Source organism: Macaca thibetana, chromosome 15 (assembly GCF_024542745.1).
Source record: "Macaca thibetana thibetana isolate TM-01 chromosome 15, ASM2454274v1, whole genome shotgun sequence".
Lineage (NCBI taxonomy): Eukaryota > Metazoa > Chordata > Mammalia > Primates > Cercopithecidae > Macaca > Macaca thibetana.
The window spans coordinates 7701248-7728885 of NC_065592.1; the positions used below are offsets into that span (position 1 = coordinate 7701248).

At 43.1% G+C, this 27638-nt stretch overlaps 2 protein-coding genes and 1 pseudogene across 2 annotated transcripts in view; 1 reads left to right on the forward strand and 2 right to left on the reverse strand.

Annotated features, from left to right (window-relative positions):
* Positions 1-27638, reverse strand: part of AIF1L (allograft inflammatory factor 1 like) — an 803784-nt gene that overhangs the window by 403399 nt on the left and 372747 nt on the right. The window lies entirely within an intron of this gene.
* The window catches only part of ABL1 (ABL proto-oncogene 1, non-receptor tyrosine kinase), a 185201-nt gene that overhangs the window by 151780 nt on the left and 5783 nt on the right, over positions 1-27638 (reverse strand). The gene's annotated exons all lie outside the window — the stretch shown is intronic.
* LOC126937835 (60S ribosomal protein L37-like) lies at positions 21007-26460 on the forward strand (annotated as a pseudogene).

Consider the following 27638-nt stretch of genomic DNA (forward strand, 5'->3'; position numbering starts at 1 on the left):
CATTTAAAAAACACATTAAATTCTTGAAACTTTAAATTTAGGAACAAGAAAGAAGAAACCGCCCTGACCAGAAGACCTTGGAAAGGCTTGGAAATAAGCTGCAGTGGGAGGTTTTGCTGGTGTCGCAGTCACACGGCTAGTAAGTGATCAGCTGAGATTTGAATTCAGATAAACCCCTGATTTTAATGTCACCCTTGTCTCCCTATTTGGCCAAGAGATGGACAGTGAAGCATGAAACTGGCAAGGGATAACAGTTCCTACATGTTCTAGAGTCTGTGCTTCCATTCACGTTCTGAGTCTGTAAGTATAAAGCCCACAGCTGGGAAGGTCTGGTTTGACACACAATGGCAAGTCTTACTTTTCCAGGTCCACTTTATCTGATCTTCAATTTGCTAGGGGTACATTCTACTCTTTTTTTTTTTAGACGGAGTTTCACTCTTGTTGCCCAGGCTGGAGTGCAATGGCGTGATCTCGGCTCACTACAACCTCTGCCTCCAGGGTTCAAGCCATTCTCCCGCCTCAGCCTCCTGAGTAGCTGGGATTACAGGCCCCCACCACCATACCCCGCTAATTTTATAGTTTTAGTAGAGACGAGGTTTCTCCATGTTAGTCAGGCTGGTCGTGAACTCCTGAACTCAGGTGATCTGTCTGCCTCGGCCTTCCAAAGTACTGGGATTACAGGTGTGAGCCACCGCGCCAAGTCCATTCTACTCTTTTGAAAGTAGAATTTTAGTCACAGTCAAGTAAGCAGGAATTTAATAATCAGACAATTCTGGAGTTCATGAGATAAAAAAATGTCAGATTTCAACACTGATAAACATTTTTCCACATGAATTTCAAAGAACAAGAGCTGAGGTCTGTTATTAAAACTCAGGCTAAAATCTGAAAGAAAGAACTTTAGAATGAGAAACCTAAATGTGAAGGTTATTTTCCCCTCACTCTGGGAGGTTCCATTTCCTGTTATAGACCAGAATATGCAAGCAGAGGAGAGGAAGAGAGAGACCAGGAGGCATCATGAGTTTTGCTATTGTTGGTTTTTTTTTCCTTCTACAGAAAACTGAAAATCAGACAGTAGGCACTCTATTCTGCAGGCCAGCATGAACACCTACACAGTTGACAATTAAAAGGTTCCCAGGGCTGGGCACAGTGGCTCACACCTATAATCCCAGCACTTTGGGAGGCTGAGGCAGGCAGATCACCTGAGGTCGGGAGTTCAAGACCAGCCTGACCAACATGGAGAAAACCCATCTCTACTAAAAATACAAAATTAGCCAGGTGTCGTGGCACATGCCTGTAACCCCAGCTACTCGGGAGGCTAAAGCAGGAGAATCGCTTGAACCCAGGAGGTGGAGGTTGCAGTGAGCCGAGATCGTGCCACTGCACTCCAGCCTGGGCGGCAAGAGCGAAATTCCGCCTCAAAAAAAAAAAAAAAAAAAAAGGTTCCCAGGAAGGGATAATACCCTTCTCACCACTCTACCGGTATTCCTTGCCCACTCTGTCTCAGATAAAAGCAAACAGGTGAAAAATATTCTACCCCAAAACCTCGAATGAAAATTTGGCAATTACATCATTAGGCCACCAATTCTACTGTAATTTCTCTCCTGAAAAGGAATAGCAAAGGAAATAGAGAGAAAAGACAGTTTTATCCTTCTATGTGTAGAACGAATTCTGGTTTATAAAAGCAAACTATAAAAGCAAACTACTGGGCCAGCTACTCGGGAGGCTGAGGCAGGAGAATGGTGTAAACCCGGGAGGCGGAGCTTGCAATGAGCTGAGATCCGGCCACTGCACTCCAGCCCGGGCGACAGAGCGAGACTCCGTCTCAAAAAAATAAAATAAAATAAAATAAATTAAAACAAAAATAAAAGCAAACTATTACTCAAAGGCTTGGTCTCCCACAGGGTAAAAAGCATTCATCATGTGACAAGCTACAAAAATAAGAAGGGGCCAGGCGTGGTGGCTCACCCCTGTAATCCCAGCACTTCGGGAGGCCGAGGCGGACAGATCACGAGGTCAAGAGATTGAGACCATCCTGGTCAACATCGTGAAACCCCATCTCTACTAAAAATACAAAAATTAGCTGGGCGTGATGGCATGCGCCTGTAGTCCCAGTTACTCGGGAGGCCAAGGCAGGAGAATCTCTTGAACCTGGGAGGCGAAGGGTGCAGCGAGCCGAGATTGTGGCCACTGCACTCCAGCCTAGCGAAACAGCGAGAGCCCGTCTCAGGGAAAAGAAGAAAAAAACAAGAAGGGTTGTGATAGGAGCTTTGATGTAAAAGCTGGGTAGCAAATCAGGGAACAGAAAAAAAAAGTTAATAAATGTTACCAGTACTAAAATTTGTTTTAAAGAAAAAATGTTCCAATATTTGTAATGCAGCAAGCATGTTGTTTTCAAAACTATCCTTAAGGGAGCATAGAAACACACCCCCTCCCAATCCCTCAATGTGGTCACTCCAGACATCTGCCTAACACCATGCCTCTTGACGGCCACCTCCCCTACCTCTTTACAGGACAGCTACATACGACCCATGTGGCTCACCCCTCTTGTTCCCCAACCCCACAAGTACTAGATGAATATGCTACAGTGACCATGTCTCATTCACAGCGTGACCCCCACAGAGCTTGTGCCCGCTCCCTTTAAACCCACCAATTAGAACTATCAGCTTGGGTAACATAGTAGCCCTAGGAAACCCACTTGGGAAACTCCCTGGACTCCCAATAAAGGTTTTGGCCCAGGGCTCGCTCTCTCTCCTCTCTGGGATCAGTAAGTAATAAAAATACTTCTTTTATTTCATGTGTCTTGTTGTGCTGCCCTGTGTCTCACCTGACCAACACATTCGAACCTAACTTATTTTCCTGGGCAGGGCTAGAATCTATAGCCACTTTCAAGAGAGAGACCTTATGACCAAATTAGAATTGACATTTGCAAAAGAGCCAGGAATACCAGGAGGTGGGGAATCACTGGGGGTCATCTTAGAGGCTACCTGCCCTAAGCACCGTAAAAGAATAAACTAGGCTGGGTGCGGTGGCTCACACCTGTAATCCCAGCTCTTTGGGAGGCCGAGACGGGTGGATCGCCTGAGGTCACGAGTTCAAGACCAGCCTGGCTAACATGGCGAAACCCCATCTCTACTAAAAATACAAAAATTAACTAGGCATGGTGGTGCACGCCTGTAATCCCAGCTACTTGGGAGGCTGTGGCAGGAGAATCGCTTGAACCCAGGAGAGGGAGATTGCAATGAGCCGATATCGCGCCACTGCACTCCAGCCTGGGCGACAAGAGCAAAACTCTGTCTCCAAAAAAAAAAAAAAATAATAAACTTTAGCGTAAGATGTTAAAATAGCTGTATGACAAATGCTAAATCAAGATTTAAAAAAAAAGGTGAAGCAAATTCAGTCCTATTGCTCATTAATAATTTTTTAGAAACAAAAAAATTTTCTACCACTAACACATTTTTAAAAGTTTTAAATATTTGCAATGCAATTTGTTTCATCTTCTTCATTTTCATTTTATGAATGCTTTATAATATACAGTATTATAATATAGAGCATATATTATATAATATAAAGTATCTTAATAGCATATAGTAATGTACATACATCTGATATACATATAAAAATATATATGATACACACATATTTGTTTCTTTGCTCACAAAATTCTAATAAGGGTACATGACCTTTTTTAAAATGAAGACTGTTACTCTATATAATGGGAACCACCAGAGATTTTTGAGCTACTGAACCCCAAACTTAGATTTGCACTTTAGAATAAAGGCTCTTTATTACCAAATTTACCAAATTACCAAGTTTACCAAATTACCAAAGTTACCAAAAGCATAATTTGGTAACTTTAAAAAAAAAAAAGTCAAGAAAACTACATAGTGCCTAACACAGAGAAAGTCCTCAATGGCAGCAATAACAGGTACGGAATATATGACGAAACCTGGCGTCTGGCTAAGATGGGTTATTAAAGCACAGCCCATCATCTGTAAATCTAGTAATGCCCTCTAGTTTTCCCAATGCACTTCAGGAGAGATGGAAGTGCTTTTGTTGAAATGGGTCTCAACTGCTAGCCAATGGAGAAAAAGCTTTAAATGTAGTCATCATCAGTACATCTCAGAAGTATGTCAGTAAAGGCATTGTCCCGGATTAATCACCGAAAAGCTACGTGTGCATCTTATGTGACTTACTGCTGAGCATAATCCCCAAAATGGCATCCACCACAGTTAGGGCACACAAGTGGCAAAAAGTACCAATACTCACAAATAGCCACCCTTTGAGTTCAGCCAAAACCAGGGGCAACCAGAGAACATACATGACTCAGTGGGCTGACGACTGAGTCTCGCACCACAGCAAAGGACTAGGTCTGTGGAACAAAAGGTCACATGGCTAGGTTCCTTTCTCTTCACAACTGCTCTGTAAAGGGCACCCAGGCCCTGCCTGAGAGGGTCTGGGCCAGGGACACCACAGCCACCACGGCACTGATTTGTCAACGGGCAGGGAGCTGTAGCACTCACCAATCCCAACCAGCTCACTTCACCCCTTTTTCCAGGCCCTCATCCAACTTCCTTTTCAGTACATTGTTCTTATCTTGCTCCTGTTTTTCTCTATACTAGATTGGAAAAGCCTGAGGACAGGCATGGTCTCGCCCTTTCTGTACAACCCAAAGGTCTCGGTCAAAACCAAGACCTTGGTAAAAACCAGTCACTCTGGCATGGTAACTGGTATATCAATGCAGTAACTGTTACTCCAGCATGGTAAGTAACTGGTACACCAGTATGGTAACTGTTATTCCAGCATGGTAACTGGTGGTGTATCAGTGCGGTAACTGTTACTCCAGCATGGTAACTGGTATTCCTGCTCCTCTCCCTCGACCATGGGTCTGCTGTAGCATTTGTGGGTGCCAGGTAGCCATGACTAGCACTCACACATAACAATGCAGCCAGTCCCTTAGTCTAGGAACTCTGTACCTCAACACGGAGAAGTGGCAAACCTCCAGGACCCTTCCAGCCCTTTGACTAAAGGATAACCCAGGAGCAGGGATGTTGCGCCTTAGCCTATGTACCTGTGGCCGTTCATTGCTATGTAATAATCATTTGTGATCCACTGTCTCAACACGGAACTGTCTCAACATGGAGTCACTCGTGTTAGGTAGCATTAAGCCCACCGTGCAACTGTTTACCCCTCACAGTGATAAGCAAAGGCCAGGTGCAGTGGCTCACACCTGTAATTCCAATACTTTGCAAGGCCGAGGTGGGAGGATCCCTTGAGGCCACCAGGAGTTCAACATAGTGAGACCCTTCTCTACAGAAAAAAAAAAAAAATTGAGTGTGGGGTGGTGCACACCTGTAGTCCCACCTACTCAAGTGACTGAGGTGGGAGGATCCCTTGAGCCTAGGAGTTAGGGGCTGAAGTGAGCCACGATCGTGCCACTGCAATTCAGCCTGGGTGACAGAGCAAGACCTTGTCTCAAAAGAAAAGCAAACAAACAATGATAAGCACATGTGTACTAGACTGGCAACTGAGATCGCAGTAAAATTGTTTTTCTTCAAAGTGATAAACGTATGTCTAACAGAATAAGGTGGTGAGATAACAACACCTGCTGTGTCACAGGACCACCACCAATGGAAAATGGAGTGAAGAGCTGACTGAGACCATGACACTGGGCAGACCTGTGGAGAATCATACACACAGCAAGGAGCTGATGATGTCTGGGGCACTTTTGGAATCTTGGTCCATGAGAACTCTGAGGCCTCCTCCTAGCATGACAATTGCCGCCCAGGGGCTCTCTTGGAGAGGAACAGCCACTCCTCACTTACCAGCATCCAAGGGACTTCCAACCCACTTGAGGGTCCATCAGTGCTCCGAACTTCTGAGCCAGCCCTGTGGTTTATTGTCCCCCTAATTAGTGCCTTTAATAACCACATTGTGAATGTTTAATTGATTGATTGTGTGTATGTGAATCTCTCAATAAATGGCGAATCTGAGCATTGCTAATTGGCCACTGAGTCACTGTGAAACATTCCCACTTCAGTGGAAGTTGGCATGCAGGGCAGTAACCTGATTAAAACAACAATTAAAATTAACATAATATTAATTACAAAATTCATTATTAATTTACTGGACACTCCTCAGCAAGCCAATTTAAACAAAAAACTTTGATTCAATTAAAGGATCATAACTTAGTAACTCTTCTGATTCACTTTAATACTGTGATTACACATTTTTTATTGTTATTTTTTATTTTCTGTAGAGATGGGGTCTCCCTATGTTGAGGTCTCCCTATGTTAGAGGCTGGTCTCAAACTCCTGGGCTCAAGCAATCTTCTCACCTCAGCCTCCCAAACTGCTGAAATTGCAGCATGAGCCACTGCACCAAGCCATGATTATACATTATTACAAAGCAATGTGGACTTACCAGCACCCACAGAAGTCATACCACGGTTGGATCAACTTATAAAATCCATACAGTAATTAGCAGTTCCTGATATGGAAGTAATATAACCCAAATGCACCCTGAAAATGGTCTTAGGGTACCTACATCTTCCTTACTTTGACTAGGAGAGGATTAATTTTCATTCGAATAGGGGTTAAACTATCATTGATCACGCTGATTGAATTCAAATGGCTTTCTGAATCAATTTTCCTTGATTGAATAATTTACAAAAATGTGTGTTGTTTTTATAATAAAGCTTAAAAATTTTTTTATTTTTATATTTCCTGAAGGCTTTTCTCCATTGTAACCATATCTCAATTAAACTTTTTTTAAAAGCCTTAAAAAAAAAAAAAAAATCGGGAAGCACTATGCATTTAGATTGACAATGACTGTGAATAAGACAGTGCTGAGGAGGATGCTACTAACTAAACATCACATCATGTGTCAGTCAAGGTAACACAAGAGCTACAAAGGCAGCTTACCACTAACAAACAACATAAGCACTGCTTGCCTAAAAAGATACTTATCGGGCCAGGCACAGTGTTTCATGCCTGTAATCCCAGCACTTTGGAGGCTGAGGCAGGTGGATCACTTGAGGTCAGGAGTCCAAGACCAGCCTGGCCAACATAGTGAAACCACGTCTCTACTAAAAAGAATACAAAAATTAGCCAGGCATGCTGCCACGCACCTGTAGTCCCAGCTACTCAGGAGGCTGAGACAGGAGAATTGTTTGAATGAGGGAGGTGGAGGTTGCAGTGAATCAAGATTGTGCCACTGCACTCCAGCCTGAGGGACAGGGCAAGGCCCTGTCTCAAAAGAAAAAGACACCTATCACACAGAAGGATACACATGAGGGAAAAAATTTTTTCTCCTTATATTATATTCACTAAACAATAATTTTGTTTTGAATGAGGAGGGAGTAACTACAGTAAGTTCTCACTTAATGTCATGATAGGTTCTTGGAAACTGGGGCTTTGAGCAAAATGACATATAACAATACCAATTTTCCATGATTGGTCCATCAATCAGCAAGGTAATTGATATAAACAAGAGTTAAGTTCCACAAGGACATGGAAGAATGTGTAAATTCCAAACAGACAGGAGCTCCAGTAGGGAACTGATTTTTTTTTTTCCTCATCAACATGATAATGAAACAACAGTGAACACAAGGCCATTATCTGGGGACCTGCTATATTACCATCTCTCATATCATGTTTTAATATTTTTGCGTATTCTTGTTCATGCACACAAACTGTCTCATTCCACCAACCACGTCTAATGAGCTTTTCAAGAAATATAAACACTCTGGATGTGCTAGTAAGTTCTTACTTTTCATTTCTTCCCTATTGTTCTGAATATTAAATAGCAACAGTTATTCGACTACTGCCTGGAACTTAGTAAGCATTCAACCCAAGTTACTTGTTATTACTATTCGTCTAAATAAGGAAAGGAAATTAAAATACAAACACTAGCATGACATTTCTTTCCCCCTTATGCAATGTTCTGATTGTATCTTTGCATTGAGACTACGATTTCCTTTGCCTTGGGTCTTATCTTTTTGCTTTCCTCCTAACAGACCACCATTCCTCAAGAAAGGACACTGCAGTGGCTCATGCCTGTAATCCCAGCACTTTGGGAGGCGGAGGCGGGCAGATCACGAGGTCAGGAATTTGACACCAGCCTGACCAATATGGTGAAATCTCATCTCTACTAAAAATGCAAAAAATTAGCTGGGTGTGGTGGCACACGTCTGTAATCCCAGCTACTCAGTAGGCTGAGGCAGGAGAATCTCTTGAACCTGGGAGGTGGAGGTTGCAGTGAGCCGAGATTGCGCCACTGTACTCTGGCAACGGAGTGAGACTCCGTCTCAAAAAAAAAAAAAAAAAAAAAAAAAAAAGACACTGTTCTGAGACAGAGGCTGTTTTAATACACTGGCAAAGGCGGCAAACAGTAGGCACAAGCAGATGTAAAGGAAGACACTGGAACTGAGCGAATGCCTCAACATGACTTTTTCACTAGTCTCAGTCATGCCAGCACCAAGAACCAGCTTGGTGCTCAGCAGGCTTTAAACTCTGCCTTGTGGCTTCCCTGAAACATAGTCTGGACCAAACATAAAAGCTCCTTAAACCTGAGGTACTGGGTTCTTTAAACATGTCCAGGTGGCTGGGCGCGGTGGCTCACACCTGTAATATCAGCACTTTGGGAGGCTGAGGCAGGTGGATCATCTCAGGTCAGGAGTTCGACACCAGCCTGGCCAACATGGTGAAACCCCGTCTCTACAAAAAATACAAAAATTAGCTGGGTGTGGTGGCATACACCTGTAGTCCCAGCTACTTGTGAGGCTGAGGCAGGAGAATCACTTGAACTCCAGAGGCAGAGATTGCAGTGAGCTGAGATGACGCCACTGCACTCCAGCCTGGGAGACCAAGTGAGACTTCATCTCAAAATAAATAAATAAATAAAATAAAAATTTTAAAGACTTTTAAAATGGAAAACATTTTTTGAAAAAGAAGATTCTTGCACACCTCCTTATGGTCAGAGTGTCTTCCCTATTTCAACAGTCCTTTCTCCCCCTTGAAAAGTCCTTTTCGGGCCGGGCGCGGTGGCTCACGCCTGTAATCCCAGCACTTTGGGAGGCCGAGGTGAGCGGATCATGAGGTCAGGAGATTGAGACCATCCTGGCTAACATGGTGAAACCCCGTCTCTATTAAAAATTTTTAAAACTAGCCGGGCGTGGTGGCGGCGCCTGTAGTCCCAGCTACTCGGGAGGCTGAGGCAGGAGAAGGGCGTGAACCCGGGAGGCGGAGCTTGCAGTGAGCAGAGATGGTGCCACTGCACTCCAGCCTGGGTGACAGAGCGAGACTCCATCTCAAAAAAAAAGAAAAATCCTTTTCAATAAAGTCTCTCCTTATTAAAAAACTAAAAACAAAAAACTGATATTCAGTCCTCTCCCCAGACCAATTAAATTGATCCCTGGGGGTAGACCTGGAAACAGTCTTTTCAAGCTCCTGAGGAGATTCTATTATACAAGCAGGGCTGAAAAGCACCTACTCAGCAGGCCCTCTGGAGCTGGGGATAGGGCAGCTCCTTGTGACATGCTTGGGCAGTGAAGGGGCATAGACAGGGTAGTGGATTCTATGTAGGCAACCAACTAGGCCCTACATAGTTTCCTGTTTAAATATCTAGCACACAAAGAACCTGGTGAGATGGTTCACAGAAAGATAAGTATATGTCTCCCTTAAACACGTTAAAAACATTCAACTGGTCAGGCACAGTGGCTCACACGTGTAATCCCAGCACTTTGGGAGGCTGAGGTGGGTGGATCACCCGAGGTCGGGAGTTTGAGACCAGCCTGGCCAACATGGAGAAACCCCGTCTCTACTAAAAATACAAAATTAGCCAGGTGTGGTGGCGCATGCCTGTAGTCCCAGCTACTTGGGAGGCTGAGGCAGAAGAATTGCTTGAACCCGGGAGGCTGAGATTGTGGTGGGCTGAGATCACACCACTGCACTCCAGCCCGGGCAATGAGAGCGAAACTCCGTCTCAAAAAACAACAACAAAAAAGAATGTTCAACCGCACTCACAGGGAAGCTACCATTTAAAACCATACTAAAATACTATTTCTCACATATCAGATTGGAAAAAGTCCCAAAGTTTGACAATACACTCCCTTAGCTAGGCTGTGGGGATGAAGGCACCCTCTGTATCACCAGCGGTGGGACTGTAAACTAGAATAATGTCTATGGAAGAAAATGTGGAAATATCTACCAATATAGATCTCTATTACGCTATATTAACACAGGCCAGGTGTGGTGGCTCATGCTTATTATCCCAGCACTCTGGAAGGCCGAGGAAGCACTTAAATCCAGGAGTTTAAGACCAGCCTGGACAACACGGCAAAACCCCATCTCTACAAAAAATACAATAAACAGCCAGGCATAGTGGCATACATCTATAATTCCAGCTACTAGAGAGGCTGAGGCAGGAGTATCACTTAAGCCTTGAGGACTGAGGCCACAGTGAGCCGAGGTCATGCCACTACACTCCAGCCTATGTAACAGAGCCAGACCCTTCTTAAAAAAAAAAAAAATATATATATATATATATATATATGCGTGCACACACACATATACATATACATATATATACACACAGACATACACAAAATGGTAGCTACCTACTAAGTAGAATCCATCTGCTAACAGAAATGACAAATGCAGGTATCCTTTAGCCCAGTGCCCTGACTTTTAGGAATCTCTCCCACAGCTATAAGGTTATCCCTGAAGCACTGTTTATAATAGCTAAAGACTGCAAACACTCCAAAACTCCAGAAAGGGAGCTGGTTGGAAAACCAATGATACTTCTAAGATAGTGGAATTCAATGCAGCCATAAAAAGAAGGAAGATATACATATTCCAATATGGGGAGATCCTGAGGATCTATTAAGGGAAAAACAAAAAAGAAGGTACAGAACAGTATACACTGTATGCTATCTTTTGTGTAATAAATATATATTTGCTTGTATTTGCAAAAAAGAGCACTGGAAGGATAAAAAAATATATATATATACAAAAAATGCTTTCCAGAGGAGTAGGAGAAGGAAAAGGACAGAGTGGCAGAGATGTAAGCAAGCTTCGGAAAATGCACATTTGTACTGTAGTTTTGTAGTTTAAATTAGAAAATGTATTATCTATTCAAAAGTGTTCAATTTAGGCCGAGCACAGTGACTCACACCTGTAATCCCAGCACCTTGGGAGGCCAAGACAGGCGGATCACCTGAGGTCAGGAGTTCAAAACCAGCCTGGCCAACATGGTGAAACCCGGTCTCTACTAAAAATACAAAACCTAGCCAGATGTGGTGTTGGATGCCTGTAATCCCACCTACTCGAATGGCTGAGGCAGGAGAACCGCTTGAACCCAGGTGGCAGAGGTTGCGGTAAGCCGAGATCGCGCCATTGCACTCTAGCCTGGGCAACAGAGCAAGGCTGTATCTCAAAAAAACAAAACAAAAAAATGTTCAATTTAATTTTAAAATAAATCTTAAAACTGCCACAAAGCTTGTAGGACAATATATAGATTTTTTAAAATTATAAATAATTTTATAATTATAAAATTTCATAACAGTATAAAATTATAAATCATAAGAGCATACATAAAGTATGTTTGTTACACACCAAAACACCCAACTACCAAAGGGTAAGAATATTCAATAGAGGCTGGGCGCAGTGGCTCACACCTGTAATCGCAGCACTTTGGGAGGCTGAGGCAGGTAGATCACTTGAGGCCAGGAGTTCAAGACCAACATAGCCAATATGGCTAAACTCTGTTTCTACTAAAAATACAAAAATTAGCCAGGCTTGGTGGCATACGCCTGTGATCCCATTACTCAGGAGGCTGAGGCAGGAGAATTGCTCGAACCTGGCAGACAGAGATTGAAGTGAGCCAAGATCGTGCCACTGCACTCCAGCCTGGGTGACACAGTGAGACTCTGTCTCAAAAAAAAAAAAAAAAAAAAAAAAAAGAATAAGAATACTCAATTGAGTATTAAAAACCTCAAAATTGTGAAAAAATTAAAACTTTGATTAAATTCTAAAACTAGACCCCACTCATTTCAATGATGCAAATGTTTCCAAACTGCATCTTCAAAAAGTAATGTTTTCACTTTTTGATACAGTCTATCTTCAAAAAGTAATGTTTCCAATTGAAAAACACTCAAGTTGTCAAGAGACACTTGATTTCAACCACAGTTCTAAAACTATTCAGCAATGTAACCCTAAAAACACTACTACCCTGAAGCACAAGTTTTCCTACTGAAAGGAAGGAATAATGACTATCCTACCTATACCATAGACCTCCCCAAAAAAGTATATGAAAGTGCTTTACAGCCAGGCACAGTGGTGCATGCCTGTACTCACAGCTACCTGGGAGGCAGAGGCAGGAGAATCACCTAAGCCCAGGAATTCAAGATCATCCTGAGCAATACTGAGACCCTGCTACAAGAAAAGAAAATTTTTTTAACTTTACACATCCACAAGAGACACTCTTTGCAACCTAGGATGCTGCAGAATCATCAATAAAACAATAAATTACTATATGATACTGAAGAAGTAGAAACTGCAAACATTTATGCTGAATCTATTCACTACCAGGGCAAATCTGGGATCTGTTTGTTTTGACTAAACTCTTCATACTGGGTTGGCTGCCTTCCTTTCTCTAAAAGTGAATATGCCAAAACTAAACTCTATTCAAGTGAAGGTTCCAATCAGTTTAGATATTACTGTAAATTCAGCCCCTAGTAACTCATGATCTGTACAGGAAGTAAACCAACCCAAGACCCAACTAAGCCAAAGAGCAACCAAGACAGGCATCCTCAGATTACGGCCCCATCCTCTTATTCTCATATAAAAATATCTCTATTAAAAAACCCTCCCCTTCTCTGTTTAGCAATTCTGTTTCTCTATTTCTTGTTTTCTACCTCTCAAGAATGAAATCTGAAGGAATTCTCTACTTTTTAAGATTTCCCAATTTCATCCCTCATTGCTAATACCAATTAACCTAGTGACACTTGAGGAACAAGTCACGCTCCTGGCAGAAATTCAGTACTCTTAAAGGAGGAGTTTAAAGATCATGCTAGCCTTTGCTCCTCTAAGAACAGATGGACACAGTAAAACACACACACACACACACACACACACACACACACAACACCTGTGCCTGTAATGTTAGCTTCGCATAACACATCCTAAAATGAGTGGGATCCATCAGACCCCTGGGATTTGACCACAAGCTGGGGAAAAGGTTCGTAACCTGAAGATGGTAACAGGAACAATATTCCCACTACAGCAGCATCCCAAGTGGACAGAACAAATTATGGCAGCATCGGAAACCTGGAGAAAGGAATGAGGACTTAAGAAGCAGCTGTTAGTCACTTCCAGGAGAAAAATTAAATACACAGAGAAAATGAGTCCACCAGATTTGGGGAGAGGTCACAAGCAGCCACTGACATAAAAAAAGATGAAAACCAAGCTATTATAGATAAAGGGCACTGCTAGCTCCACCAGGGGTCTCTCTACTGCTTAACAAAGAAGATCAGGTTGAGTAAATGTCCCCTTCCCTCAGCCGGTTCCCTGGACCCACTCTACACTGTTTATTCAAGCCATAACCATTCTTCCAAGCAGATGGCCAATGGTGGTCCTCAGGAATATAAATTAACACAAAGAGCCTTTTGTTGGCTATGCTGTTCCTGGCTCTATTACACCAGACTGACACAGTACCTGATACAGAACAGGCACCGAGTACTTGTTCAACGCCTGAACCTGCCAAACAAATAGATTCAACTGCGTATTCACTGAGTAGCTAGACTGTTAAAAAAAAAAATACTGTTCGATCCATAAAAATGTATAAACATGGTCTCCACTATCAACGGACAAGTACTGAGTGTCAAAGAACAATTGGGGAAAAAAAAAAAAAAAAGAACAGAGAAAGGCGAATTGGAAAGAAGCAGCAAGTATTTTGAAAGTTGAAAATCTGAAACAGTTGACAGCAATCATTTAGCCTTTATCATTAACAGAAAAAAAAAAAAAAAAGTCTCCCGAAATGGCATTCTTTCATCAGTAAGAATTTTTTATATTCTATTATTCATTTCTAGGATCAAAGAAACCTATAGATTTAGTGCAATCAGAGAAGAAAATCCTTAAGGGTATTTCTGATTGGGTATGGAAGCTGATAAAACCCACTCTAAAATGTATATGGAATACAAAGGAGCAAGCCAAGACAATATTGAAGAACAAAATAGGAGGCCTATTCTACCAGGCATTAAAATAGATTTTAAAGCTCAGTAATACATTGTAATACTGGTGCAAGGACAGACAAAGGCAACAAATTAACGGTAAGGACTTCCCCGGCAGATCTACACCTACATGTATACCTGATTTACACAGCAGCAGATGTTCTTTTCAATTAAAGAGCTAGGTCAATATGAAGGAAAAAATGAACCTTTTACCCATCACAGAAAAAACAATTCCAGGTGAACTATAAACATAAGATGTAAAAGAGTGAAACTTCTTTGTGACCTTAGGGTAGACACAAAGATTTCTTACACAGACCACAAAAAAAGTACTAACCATAAAAGATTAAATTAGACTAAGTCAAAATTAAGATTTATCAAAGACACCACTAAGAGAGTGAGAAAGCGGCCCGGCGCAGTGGCTCATGTCTGTAATCCCAGCATTTTGGGAGGCCAAGGTGGGCGAATCACCTGAGGTTAGGAGTTCAAAACCAGCCTGGCCAACATGGTGAAACCCCTTCTCTACTAAAAATACAAAAGCTAGCTGGGCGTGGTGGCGGGCACCTGTAATCCCAGCTACTCAGGGGACTGAGGCAGGAGAATCTCTTGAACCCGGGAGGCAGAGGTTGCAGTAAGCCGAGATCCCACCACTGTAATCCAGCCTGAGTGACACAGCAAGACCCCATCTCAAAAAAAAAAAAAAAAAAAAAAAAGAGAGTGAAAAAGCACAAAGGCTATAACTATATAAATAGAGTGAAAAGGCGAACCACAAAGTGTAAGAAGATAGTCATAATAAATACATTCAATGAAGGACCTGTATTGAGAGAACACAGGGTAGGCACAGGGTAGCAGCTCATGCCTATAATCCCAGCACTTTGGGAGGCCAAGGTGGGCCGATGGTTTGAGCTCAGGAGTTCGAGACCAGCCTGGGTGACACGGTAAAACCCCAACTCTACAAAAAAATACCAAAATTAACCGGAAGTGGTGGCGCACACCTACAGTCCCAGCTACACAGGAGGATGAAGTTGGAGGACTGCTTGAGCCCAGGAGGTCAAGGTTGCAGTGAGCTGAGACTATGCCACTGCACTCCAGCCTGGGCAACGAATGAGACTCTGCCTCAAAGAAAGAAGAAAAAAAAGGAGAATATATAAATAACTCCTAAAAACCAATGAGGAACAAACATAAATAGAAAAATGGACAAAAGAGGTGAACTAGCAAGAGATACATAGGTACACAGATATTCCAAATGGCCAGTAAACATATGAAAAAGTGCTTACCCTCATGAGTCATCAAAGAAGGGCAAATTAAGGCTGGGAGATAATACTGCACAACTACCTGCAAGGCTCACATTTAAAAGTCTGGCCAGAGGCTGGGCGTGGTGGCTCACGCCTGTAATCCCAGCACTTTGGGAGGCTGAGGCAGGCAGATCACCTGAGGTCAGGAGTTTGAGACCAGCCTGACCAACATGGAGAAACCCCATCTCTACTAAAAACACAAAATGAGCTCCGTATGGTGGCACATGCCCGTAATCCTAGCTAAAGGGGAGGCTGAGGCAGGGGAATCACTTGAACCCAGGAGATGGAGGTTGCAGGTGAGCCAAGATTGCGCCATTGCACTCCAGCCTGGGCAACAAGGGCGAAACTCCGTCTCAAAAAAAAATTAAAAAAAAGTCTGGCGGGGCGCCGTAGCTCACGCCTGTAATCCCAGCACTTTGGGGGGCTGAGACAGGTGGATCACTTGAGGTCAGAAGTTCGAGACCCGTCTGGCCAACATGATGAAACCCTATCTATTAAAAATACAAAAAAAAAAAACAAACCTGGCACGGTGGTGCACGCCTGTAGTCCCAGCTACACAGGAGGCTGAGGCAGGAGAATCTCTTGAACCCAGGAGGCGGAGGTTGCAGTGAGCCGAGATCATGCCACTGCACTCTAGCCTGGGAGACAGAGTGAGACTCTGTCTCAAAAAAAAAAAAAAAGAATATGCAGAATTGTACTTCTGCTTCTGTCCATAATGCAGTAAAAGTGGTATTAGACATCCTTTTGTCCTAAGCAATTGTACGACTGAAGAAAATATTTGAGACGACTGTTTTCAGGCATTAGACGATAGGCTGTGACCCTTGAGGAAAGAGAAAAAGGTAAGGTAAGTTGCATGTTGCCTCCAACTTCCTGCCTGGGGCACCTTCCCAAACACAGTGCAGGGAGATGAAACCTAAACTGATAGCAGCCATTTCTGTGAACTGAGGAAGCAAAGACTTGGATTTGAGGATGCTGAGGCAGGTAGAATTTGTATGGTAAGAAATCTGAGAGAAGATGAGGGCAGGGGTGGGGTAACAGAACACAGAGGTAGGCAGAAGATGGTGGGAGGCATCCTATGGGTCCATGGCTTCCAGATTCTATAAAGTTTAGCAAACAGCAGTGGCTGTGAGGCTGAGAACTGCACAGACACAGAGGTTTCACAGTGCTGGAAAACATTCAAGTACCAGTTCATCCAGGGTGGAGAGACTTTGCTGAGCACTTGTCATTTTGTTTTGATCCCAAAAAGGCCAATCATTAAGTCTAAAGAGTACCCTCTATTGTAAGGGCCGGGTGTCTGGACCGAGGATAAATCCATACTAACAAAGCATAAAACCAAACCTGGCAGGGTCAAACAAACTTAACAACCAGTATAACTCACAGTAATTTAAGTAACTACAGTAACCTAACTATTTGTCAAAACAAAATGAAAACTTACTTAAAGAAAGATAACGAGATTTGAAAATCCCTACAATATAACACCCACATGTCTGGCATACAATCAAAATTATTTAACATGCAAAAATGCAGGAAAATCTGACTTATAATATGCAGAAAAAGCAATAAATAAAAACAGACCCCAAGATGACTCAGATATTTAAATTAGCAGATACGGTCTTTATTACAAATACCTTCTAGGATCTAGAGGAAAAGATAGGCCTAATGAATGAAAACATGGTGAATCTTAGCAGAAAAACACAAACTATAAAAAAAAAAACAGGCCAGGCACCGTGGCTCACACCTATAATCCCAGCACTTTAGGAGGCCGAGGCAGGCATATCACCAGGTCAGGAGATTGAGACCATCCTGGCTAACACGGTGAAACCCCATCTCTACTAAAAAAAAAATACAAAAAAATTAGCTGGGCATGGTGGTGGGCACCTGTAGTCCCACCTACTTGGGAGGCTGAGGCAGGAGAATGGCGTGAACCCAGGAGGCGGAGCTTGTAGTGAGCAGAGATCACTCCACTGCACTCCAGGCCTGGGCAACAGAGTGAGACTCCGTCTCAAAAAAAAAAAACAAAAAACAAAACCAGCCAGGCACAGTGGCTCACACCTGTAATCCCGGCACTTTGGGAGGCCTAGAAGGGCAGATTGCTTGAGCCCAGGAGTTCAAGACCAGCCTGGGTAACATGGTGAAACCCCATCTCTACCAAAAAAAAAAAAATCAGCTGGACGTGGTGGCGCACGCCCACAGTCCCAGCTACTCAGGAGGCTCAGGTGGGAGAAGAGTTTGAGCCTGGGAGACGGAGGTTGCAGTGAGCTATGATTGCCACTGCACTCCAGCCTGAGTGACAGAGATCTTGTCTCCAAAAAACAAATAAAACAAGAGGCAAAAACTGACAGAATATTTATAGTTACATTTTCAGTCTAAATATTGTTTATTTTCTAAATATTGTACCTTTTCTTTTTCTTCATTAGTCTTACCAGAAGTGTGCCTAGATCAATACTATTTTTCAAAGTTAGCTTTTGGTTTTATTGATCATTTCCATTCTTAATTTGTTTTTATTTTTATTATTCTCTTCTGTGTACTGTGGGATTACTTTGGTTCTCTGGCTTCTTGAGTTACATGCTTAGTTCTCTTGTTCTTTTTCAGTCTTTCCTGCTTTCTAATAAATGCTTAGTCTCACTCTGTCGCCCAGGCTGGAGTGCAATGGCACTATCTCGGCTCACTGCAACCTCCACCCGCCAGGTTCAAGCGATTCTCCTGCCTCAGCCTCCCAAGTAGCTGGGATTACAGGCACCTGCCACCACGCCCAGCTAATTTTTGCATTTTTAGTAGAGGCAGGGTTTCATCATCTTGGCCCAGGCTGGTCTTGAACTCCTGACCTTGTGATTCACCCGCTCAGCCTCCCAAAGTGCTGGGATTACAGGTGTGAGCCACTGCGCCCAGCCGAATAAATGCTTTTAAGACTAAAAGAAGTGATAGAATTAAAGGAAAAAATAAACAAATATATCATTATAGCTGTTGATCTTCAGCATCACTCTCAGTAAAAAAGAGAGATACCGCCCCCCAAAAAACTTCAGCAAAGCTATAGATGAAATATGTAAAAAATAAAAAGTAGGCCGGGCGCAGTGGCTCAAGCCTGTAATCCCAGCACTTTGGGAGGCCGAGATGGGCGGATCACGAGGTCAGGAGATCGAGACCATGCTGGCTAACACGGTGAAACCCCGTCTCTACTAAAAAATACAAAAAATTAGCCGGGCGAGGTGGCGGGCGCCTGTAGTCCCAGCTACTCGGGAGGCTGAGGCAGGAGAATGGCGTGAACCCAGGAGGCGGAGCTTGTAGTGAGCTGAGATCCGGCCACTGCACTCCAGCCTGGGCGACAGAGCGAAACTCCGTCTCAAAAAAAAAAAATAAAATAAAATAAAAAGTAAGAATATAGAAGATGTTAAACAAAAGCATGAAACAACTTGATTTATAGAAAACTACACGCAACAACACATACTCTTTTGAAGTACAAATGGAACATTCGCTAAGACAGGTTATATGCTGGGCCATAAAATTAGTCTCAGTAAATGTCAGAAGACTGAAATTTTACAGAGGATGTTCTCTGACCACAATGAAATTAAATTAGAAACCAAGATATCTAGAATTCCCAAATATTTGGAAATCAAACACTTTGATAATGACTCATGAAAACTTATGTGACAGAGCTAACACAGTGTTTAGAAGGAAATACACAGCTTTAAATGCTTATGTTGGACAACCAAGGTTTGGAATCAATCTAAATTTCTACTTTAAGAAGCCAGAAAAAAAGAACAAATTAAACCCAAAGTAGGCTGGGTGCAAGTGGCTCATGCTATAATCCCAGCGCCTTGGGAGGCCAAGGCAGGAGGATCGCTTGAAGCCAGGAGTTTGAGACCATCCTGGGCAACATAGCGAGACCCCATCTCTAAAAACAAACAAAAAAAATTTTAAGTAAAAGAAAGAAAATAAAGAGCAGAAATCAACAAAATGGAAAACAACTGAGAAAGTTAAATTTTTTTGAAAAGATTAATAAAATTGGTAAACCTTCAGCAAAACTAACTGAAAAGGTGTGTGTGACAGAGAAAGAGAGAAAAAACACAAATTACGAATATGAGGAACGGAAAAAGCGTATCACCACAGACCCTATAGACATTAAAAGGATAACAAGGGAATATTACAAACAAAAACAGGGGAAACTAATCGATGGTGCTAAACTGTAAGACTCTGGGGAGGAGGAGGAAGGCAGGAGTGAAACTGGAAGAGGGCACAAGGTTTTCTGGGGTGTGCTCATAATTCTCTACTTCTCGAGCAAGATAGTGGAACACGGAGGATACATTTTGTGATCATGCATCAAGCTGTACATTTACAATTTGTGCCCCTTTCTGTATGCATATTATATATATTTTTTTAATTGCTTAAAAATCAGGTCGCACAAGGGGGCTCAATCCTGTAATCTTAATACTTTGGGAGGTTGAAGCAGGGGTATCCCCTGAGCCCAGAAGTTCAAGGCCAGCTTGGACACCATAGCAAGACTCTGTCTCTATAAAAATGTTTATTTTAATTAGCCAGGTGTGATAGTGCACACAGCACTTTGGGAGGCCGAGGCGGGTGACTCACAAGGTCAGGAGATCGAGACCATCCTGGCTAACACAGTGAAATCCCGTCTCTACTAAAAATACAAAAAATTAGCCTGGCGTGGCGGCGTGTGCCTACAGTCCCAGCTGCTGGGGAGGCTGAGGTGGAAGAATGGCATGAAGCCGGGAGCCGTGAGCCGAGATTGCACCACTGCACTCCAGCCTGGGCGATAGAGCGAGACTCCGTCACAAAAAAAAAAAAAAAAAAAAAAAAAGAAGGAAATTCCGACACATGCAACAACAGACGCACCTTTAAAACATGCTAAGTGAGGCTGGGCGCAGTGGCTCATGCCTGTAATCCCCGTACTTTGGGAGGCCAAGGCAGGCAGATCACCTGAGGTCAGGAGTTCAAGACCAGCCTGACCAATACGGAGAAATCCCGTCTCTACTAAAAATACAAAATTAGCCGGACGTGGTGGCACATGCCTATAATCCTAGCTATTTGGAAGGGTGAGGCAGGAGAACTGCTTGAACCCTGGGAGGCGGAGGTGGCAGTGAGCCAAGATGGCACCATTGCACTCCAGCCTGGGCAATAAGAGTGAAATTCCGTCTCAAAAAAAAAAAAATGCTAAGTGAAAGAAGCCAGACACAAAAGGGCAAATATTGTATTATTATAGCTATATGAAGTCCTAGAATGAGCAAATTCATAGAGAGAAAAAGCATAAAAGTGGTTACCAAGAGGTGGGGAAAGAGGGAAATGGGATATTATTTTTTAATGGTTATAGAGTTTCTACTTAGGATGATGAAAAAATTCTGAAAATGGACAGTGGTGATGATTGTGTCCCTGTGAATATACTTAATGCCACTGAATTACACACCTAAACACGTTAAAATGGTAATTTTTGTGTATATTTTACCACAATAAAAAAATAAACACAGAGGGGAGATGACAAAGGGAACCTTATCATCTAAAAAGCGTTGCAATACGACGTACACGTTGTGCTGCCACTATGGCTCTAGGGCCTATCACCTTCCAAAGTCTACCTGCGGCAAATGTGGCTACCCAACCAAGTACAAGAGGAAGTATGACTGGAGTGCCAAGGCTAAAAGACTAAAGGCCACTGGGACTGGCCGAACGAGGCACCTAAAAAATGTACACCACAGATTCAGGCATGGATTTCCATAAAGGATTAACACCTAAACCCAAGAGGGCAGCTGCTGCAGCAGCCAGTTCATCTCTAGAATTGCCATTTTTTTTTTTTTTTTTTTAAAGACAGGGTTTCGCTCTGTCGCCCAGGCTGGAGTGCAGTGGCACAATCCCAGGTCGTTGGGATCACAGGTGTGTGTCATCATGCCTGGCTAATTTTTTAGAGATGGGTTTTCACCATGTTGGCCAGGCTGGTCTCAAACTCCTCAGCTCAAGTGATCCGCCCAGCTTGGCCTCCTAAAGTGCTGGGATTACAGGCATGAGCCACCGAGCCCAGCCAAGAATTTCAATAAATGTAGCCTCACAATTAATGTTCTGGTTTTTAAAAGTACAAAAATAAATAAATAAAATAAACATATATAAGTTTATTCACTGGCAAAGAAACCCCAGAACTAGATAAAAAGTCCTCAGATACATAAGAAAATAAGTTAACTATTTGAGAACTTTCATTCCTTATAAGTGAATAAAAAGTTTAATTTCTCATTTAGTCCATTTAATATAATTCTTATCAAGAATTTTTTTTTATGGAGAGCCCATGTATTCGGCATTATGCTGGGGAAATAGAAAATGAGATGAAACCTGCATTCACAAGCTTGCAGTTTACTTGAGGAGTTCGAGGATGCAGTGAACAGTGATCACATCATTGTACTCGAGCCTGGGCCACAAAGCAAGACCTTATCTCTTAAAAATTTTTTTAAAAGATTGGGCGCGGTGGCTCACGCCTGTAATGCCAGCACTTTGGGAGGCTGAGGCAGGCGGATCACAAGGTCAGGAGATCGAGACCATCCCGGCTAACACAGTGAAACCCTGTTTCTACTAAAAATACAAAAATTAGCCAGGCGCGGTGGCTCACGCCTGTAATTCCAGCACTTTGGGAGGCCCAGGCAGGCGGTTCACGAGGTCAGGAGATCGAGACCATGGTGAAACCCCACCTCTACTAAAAATACAAAAAATTAGCCGGGCAAGGTGGTGGGCGCCTGTAGTCCCAGCTACTCGGGAGGCTAAGGCAGGAGAATGGCGTGAACCTAGGAGGCGGAGCTTGCAGTGAGCTGAGATCGCGCCACTGCACTCCAGCCTGGGTGACAGAGCAAGACTCCGTCTCAGGAAAAAAAAAAAAAAAAAAAAAAAAAAATTAGCTGGGCATGGTGGCAGGCACCTGTAGTCCCAGCTACTCCAGAGGCTGAGGCAGGAGATGGCATGAAGCCGGGAGGTGGAGCTTCCCGTGAGCCGAGATCACGCCACTGCACTCCAGCCTGGGTGACAGAGCGAGACTCCATCTCAAAAAAAAAAAAAAAAAAGTTAAAAATAAGTTACAAAATAAAAAACAAACCTACCTACGTTTCAACACTCTCTTCCATGAAACTCACATAAAACTAAGGAAATACTACTGGGCAGTATATGATTACGCATTCATTTGTGTTGCAGAAGAGTTACAAGGGCAGAAGTTACAGAAAATTAATGAAGACCAGAGATGTAAAATATGGTTTCAGAAGGGAGGTGGGACTGGAAGAGAGTGTTGAAAGGTTAAATAGGGGTTTTTTTGTTTGTTTGTTTTTTACTTTTAAGGGATAGGGTCTTGCTTTATCACACAGGCTGGAATACAATGATATGATCACAGGTCACTGCAGCCTTGAACTCCTGGACTCAAGTGATCCTTCTGCCTCAGCCTCCCAAGTAGCTAGACAAGCACATGACACTATTATGCCTAGCTAACTTTTTTATTTTTAGTAGTAATAGGGTGTTGCTATGTTGCCCAGGCTGCTCTCTGAAACTCCTGGTCTCAGAGGATCGTCCCACCTTCGGTTCCCAAAGTGCTGAGATTGTAAGTGTGAGCCACTGTACCTGGCCAGCAGGTAGGATCTGAACACAGGGGAGTGACATCAGAGGCACAACCACCAAAAAGGCAGGGATGAACACAGCAAGGAGTCAGGGAACTGCAGAGGCACAGGGCAGAGAAGGCTTTCGGAAGACCACCTCTTGCTGAAGCCCATCATAAGTACCATTTTAATCTTTTTACCCCCAGTCAGAAAATATGCCTGACACATTCCTATGGGTTTAATTCCCAGCTAAATCATGTTAATACATCCCTCTCCCTCTCACTCAAAAAATGCATCTATTTGCAACACACTTCACAACACATCAGTGTGTTCACACTTGGAGATCTGAAGCACAAGCACGGTTATGTCCTTAACTGACACAAAATGGTTTCACATTTTCTCCCACTTCTATTTTTTTTGACAACATGCTTCATTTAAATGAAGTAAAGCTCTTTTGGTCAAATCATCTTTGATCATCTTTCTTTACTTACCCCACAATGGAAACTTCTGTTTTCTTCTACATTACAAATTTCTTAAAATGGGCAGTAAGGTTTCATGAAAAATAAGAAGGCCATACAAAATGTATTAGACTATTGGAAACAATTGTGTGCCTATAAAAAAATGTGCATACACGGCCAGGTGCAGTGGCTCACATGCGTGATCCCATTGCTTTGGGAGGCCAACGCAGGAGGATCACTGGAACCCAGGAGTTCAAGGCTGCAGTGAGCTATGATTGTGCCACTACACTCCAGTCTGGGTGACAAAGTAAGACCCCGTCTCTAAAATAAAACAAAGTACATACCTCCAATTTTGCATTTTCACAGCCTATGTACCACAGTCCAATCCCTAGCATTAAGTAGATGGATATAATCTTTCCAAATAACTTTTTTTTTTTTTTGAGATGGAGTCTCGCTCTATTGCTCAGGCTGGAGTGCAGTGGTGTGATCTTGGCTCACTGCAATTTCCGCCTCCCAGGTTCAAGCCATTCTCCTGCCTCGGTCTCCTGGGTAGCTGGGATTACAGACACAAACCACCAAGCTCTGCTAATTTTTGTATTTTTAGTAGAGATGGGGTTTCACCATGTTGGTCAGGCTGGTCTTGAACTCCTGACCTCAGGTGATCTGCCCACTTCGGACTCCCAAAGTGCTGGGATTACAGGCGTTAGCCACTGCGCCCGGCCTGTTCAAATAACCTCTTTGAGAATCTGATGGCCAGGCGCCATGGCTCACGCTTGAAATCCCAGCACTCTGGGAGGTCAAGCCAGGCGGATCACGAGGTCACGAGACTAAAACCATCCTGGCTAATAGGGTGAAACTCCGTCTCTACTAAAAACACAAAAAATTAGGCTGAGGTAGGAAGAAGAATTGCTTGAACCTGGGAGGTAGAGGTTGCAGTGAGCTGAGATCATGCCACTGCATTCCACTCTGGGCAACAGAGCAAGACTCTGTCTCAAAAAAAAAAAAAAAAAAAAAAGAATCTGACAAATTTAACTTTAATGCCTATAGGATCCAATAATTGCACTTCCTCCCACCTTCTAATGTATACAGATACTTAGTATAATTTTTCCTTTTTTTTTTTTTTGAGACAGGGTCTCACTCTGTCACCCAGACTGGAGTGCGATGGCACCATTACGACTCACTGCAGCCTTGGCTTCCCAGGCTCAGGTGATTCTCCCACTTCAGCCACTTGAGTAGCTGGGATTACAGGCGCGTACCACCACGCCCAGTTAATTTTTTGTACTGTTAGTAGAGATGGGGTTTCGCCATGTTGCCCAGGTTGGTCTTGAATTCCTGGGCTCAAGTGATCCATCTGCCTTGGCCTCCCAAGGTGCTGGGATTACAGGCATGAGCCACCACACCTGGCCTCAGTATAATTTTAAGAGTAATGAGAATTACAGTGTTGGTTTTGTTTTTTTAAGACAGAGTCTTGCTCTGTCGCCCAGACTGGAGTGCGGTGGCATGATCTTGTCTCACTGCAACCTCTGCTTCCCAGGTTCAAGTGATCCCCCTGCCTCAGCCTCCCATGTAGGTGGGACTATAGGTGTGCGCCACCATGCCGACTTATTTTTGTATTTTTAGTAGAGACGAGGTTTCACCATGTTGGCCAGGGTGGTCTTGAACTCCTCACCTCAAGTGATCCGCCCACTCTGGCCTCCTAAAGTGCTGGAATTACAGGCATGAGCCACAGCGCCCAGCCTACAGTGTTGATTTATCAAGTTTCTATTATTTTAAATAAAGTTTTGAGAACCATAAAGTAGTTTTAACTGATAGTAAATACATATACATTTTTTTAGACAGGGTCTTGCTCTGTTGCCCAGGCTGGAGTGCAGTGGTGCAATCACAGCTTACCACTGCAGCCTCGACCTCCATTTTAATAAAAGGCAACTCTATTCTCCCAGTTATTCGCTTCAAAAACCTGAGAGTCACACTTGGCCCCTCTCACACCCCCATATCCCACATCTAATCCGAGAGCAAATTTTCTCAGTTCTGACCCTCCATCCAGTGCCACCACTTTGGTCCAAGCATCATCACCCTTATCTGGCTCCGTGCAATCAACGCCCCTGTGGAATCCCTGCTCCCTTGTTCTCCTTCAGATCATAGCAGCCAGAGAAATTCTATGTAATATTAAAACATACATCAGATAGTATAGCTCCCTTGGAAAATTCTCCAAGGCCTTCCCACATCACATGAATCAAAGTCAAAATCCTTGAAATGGCCAATGAGGCCACCCTCTCCTTCAGCCATTCTCTTCCCACCCTCCATTTTACCTCCTGCATCTCTCCTTTTGCTCTCTGCTCCACTGCAGTGGCCTCTAGGCTGCTCCTTGAAACTAGCAAGCTCTGCCTCAGGTCTCTGCATCCTGGTTCCCTCGGGCCTGAAATGCTTTCACATATTTCAACAGGGCTTGCCGCTCACCTTCCTCCTTCGGGTCTTTAATCAAATGCCACCCTCTCAGGCCTCTCTAGCCACCCTAACTAAAATTACACCTCCTACCCCATTCCCTGTCCCCTTCTCTATGTTATTCTTCTCCTCCGCACATATCAGTAACAAATCTGTATTTTATTTACTTAACTTATTTATGATGTGTCTCCTCCCACTAGAATGTAAGTCCTAGGAGGGCAGGGATTGTTTCGTTTACAAATATATATATCATCAGTGACTAGAACACTACCTGTCATAGTCTGTGCTCAATAAATGTGTGTTGAAGAAACAAGGAAACACTAAGGAAAAAGTTGACTACTAAATGCTTTCAATTGTTTTACCAACTCTCCCAAAAGTGAAGTTTCTTAGTCAAGCCACTGAAATTTGAAAGGAACATATGGTGCATGAAATATTTAATAACACGGTTTCCTTTTTTCCCTTGTAGATATGACTAGCCCTTTGACCCTGAATGATTCTGGCAAAAAGTTGCCATCTGCCCACTCTTTCAGATTCATCATCAACAACAACCACCAATGCTATTCTTGGCTTCCAGATCCATGTCTAATCCAACACTGTATATTTCTGAATAACACAAAATAACATGGTATTCCCTTAGAAAAAGAACACCCAGGGTCCAAAGAAATTGGTTTGACACAACTTAAGCAAATTCTTTCATAAAAAGGGATCTGAAAAAAGTGACAGGTTAGACTGCCATCAATTCAGTTTTTATTTTTACTTATTTATTTATTTTGAGATGGAGTCTCACTCCGTCACCCAGGCTGGGAGTGCAGTGGCACAATCTCAGGTCATTGCAACCTCCATCGCCCGGGTTTAACCAATTCTCCTGTCTCAACTTCCCGAGTAGCTGGAACTACAGGCACCTGCCACCATGCCCAGCTAATTTTTTGTATTTTCAGTAGAGATGGGGTTTTACCTTGTTGGTCAAGCTGGTCTCAAACTCCTGACCTCAGGTGATTCACACGCGGCAGCCTCCCAAAGTGCTGGGATTACAGGTATGAGCCACCGTGCCTGGCTTCAGTTTTTAAATCTTCGTATTTTTTGTATTACAAGATAACCCAAGTTTGTTGTTAAAAGACACTTGGAACATCACACAAACCAAAAAGAGAAAGTTTTCTCCTATTCCACCTAAAGCTCAAGTCCCTAGAGATAAAAATTTTGGTCTAAAATCCTTCCATACCTTTTTTTCCTGGACATACATCAACAGTTATTTTTGTTTTACAAAAATGGGGCCATACCATAAAGAATGATTTTCAAATTGCTTTTTTTCTACTCACCACAACACAGACATCATTCAGTGTTAGTACTTTAGCAACAAACATCCCTATGTGCCTTCTTGATAGACTTTCTACAGCAATGGTTCTCAAACTTTTTTTGAGATGGGGTCTTGCTCTGTCACCCAGGCTGGAGTGCAGTGGCATGATCATGGCTCACTGCAGCATTGGCCTCCCGAGCTCAAGTGACCCTCCCACCTCAGCCACTCAAGTAGCTGGGAACACAGGTGTGACACCACGCCTGGCTAATTTTTTTTGTTCTTGTTGTAGAGACAGGGTCTTATGTTGTCCAGGCTGATCCTGAACTCCTGGACTCAAGCGATCCACCTGCCTTTGGCCTC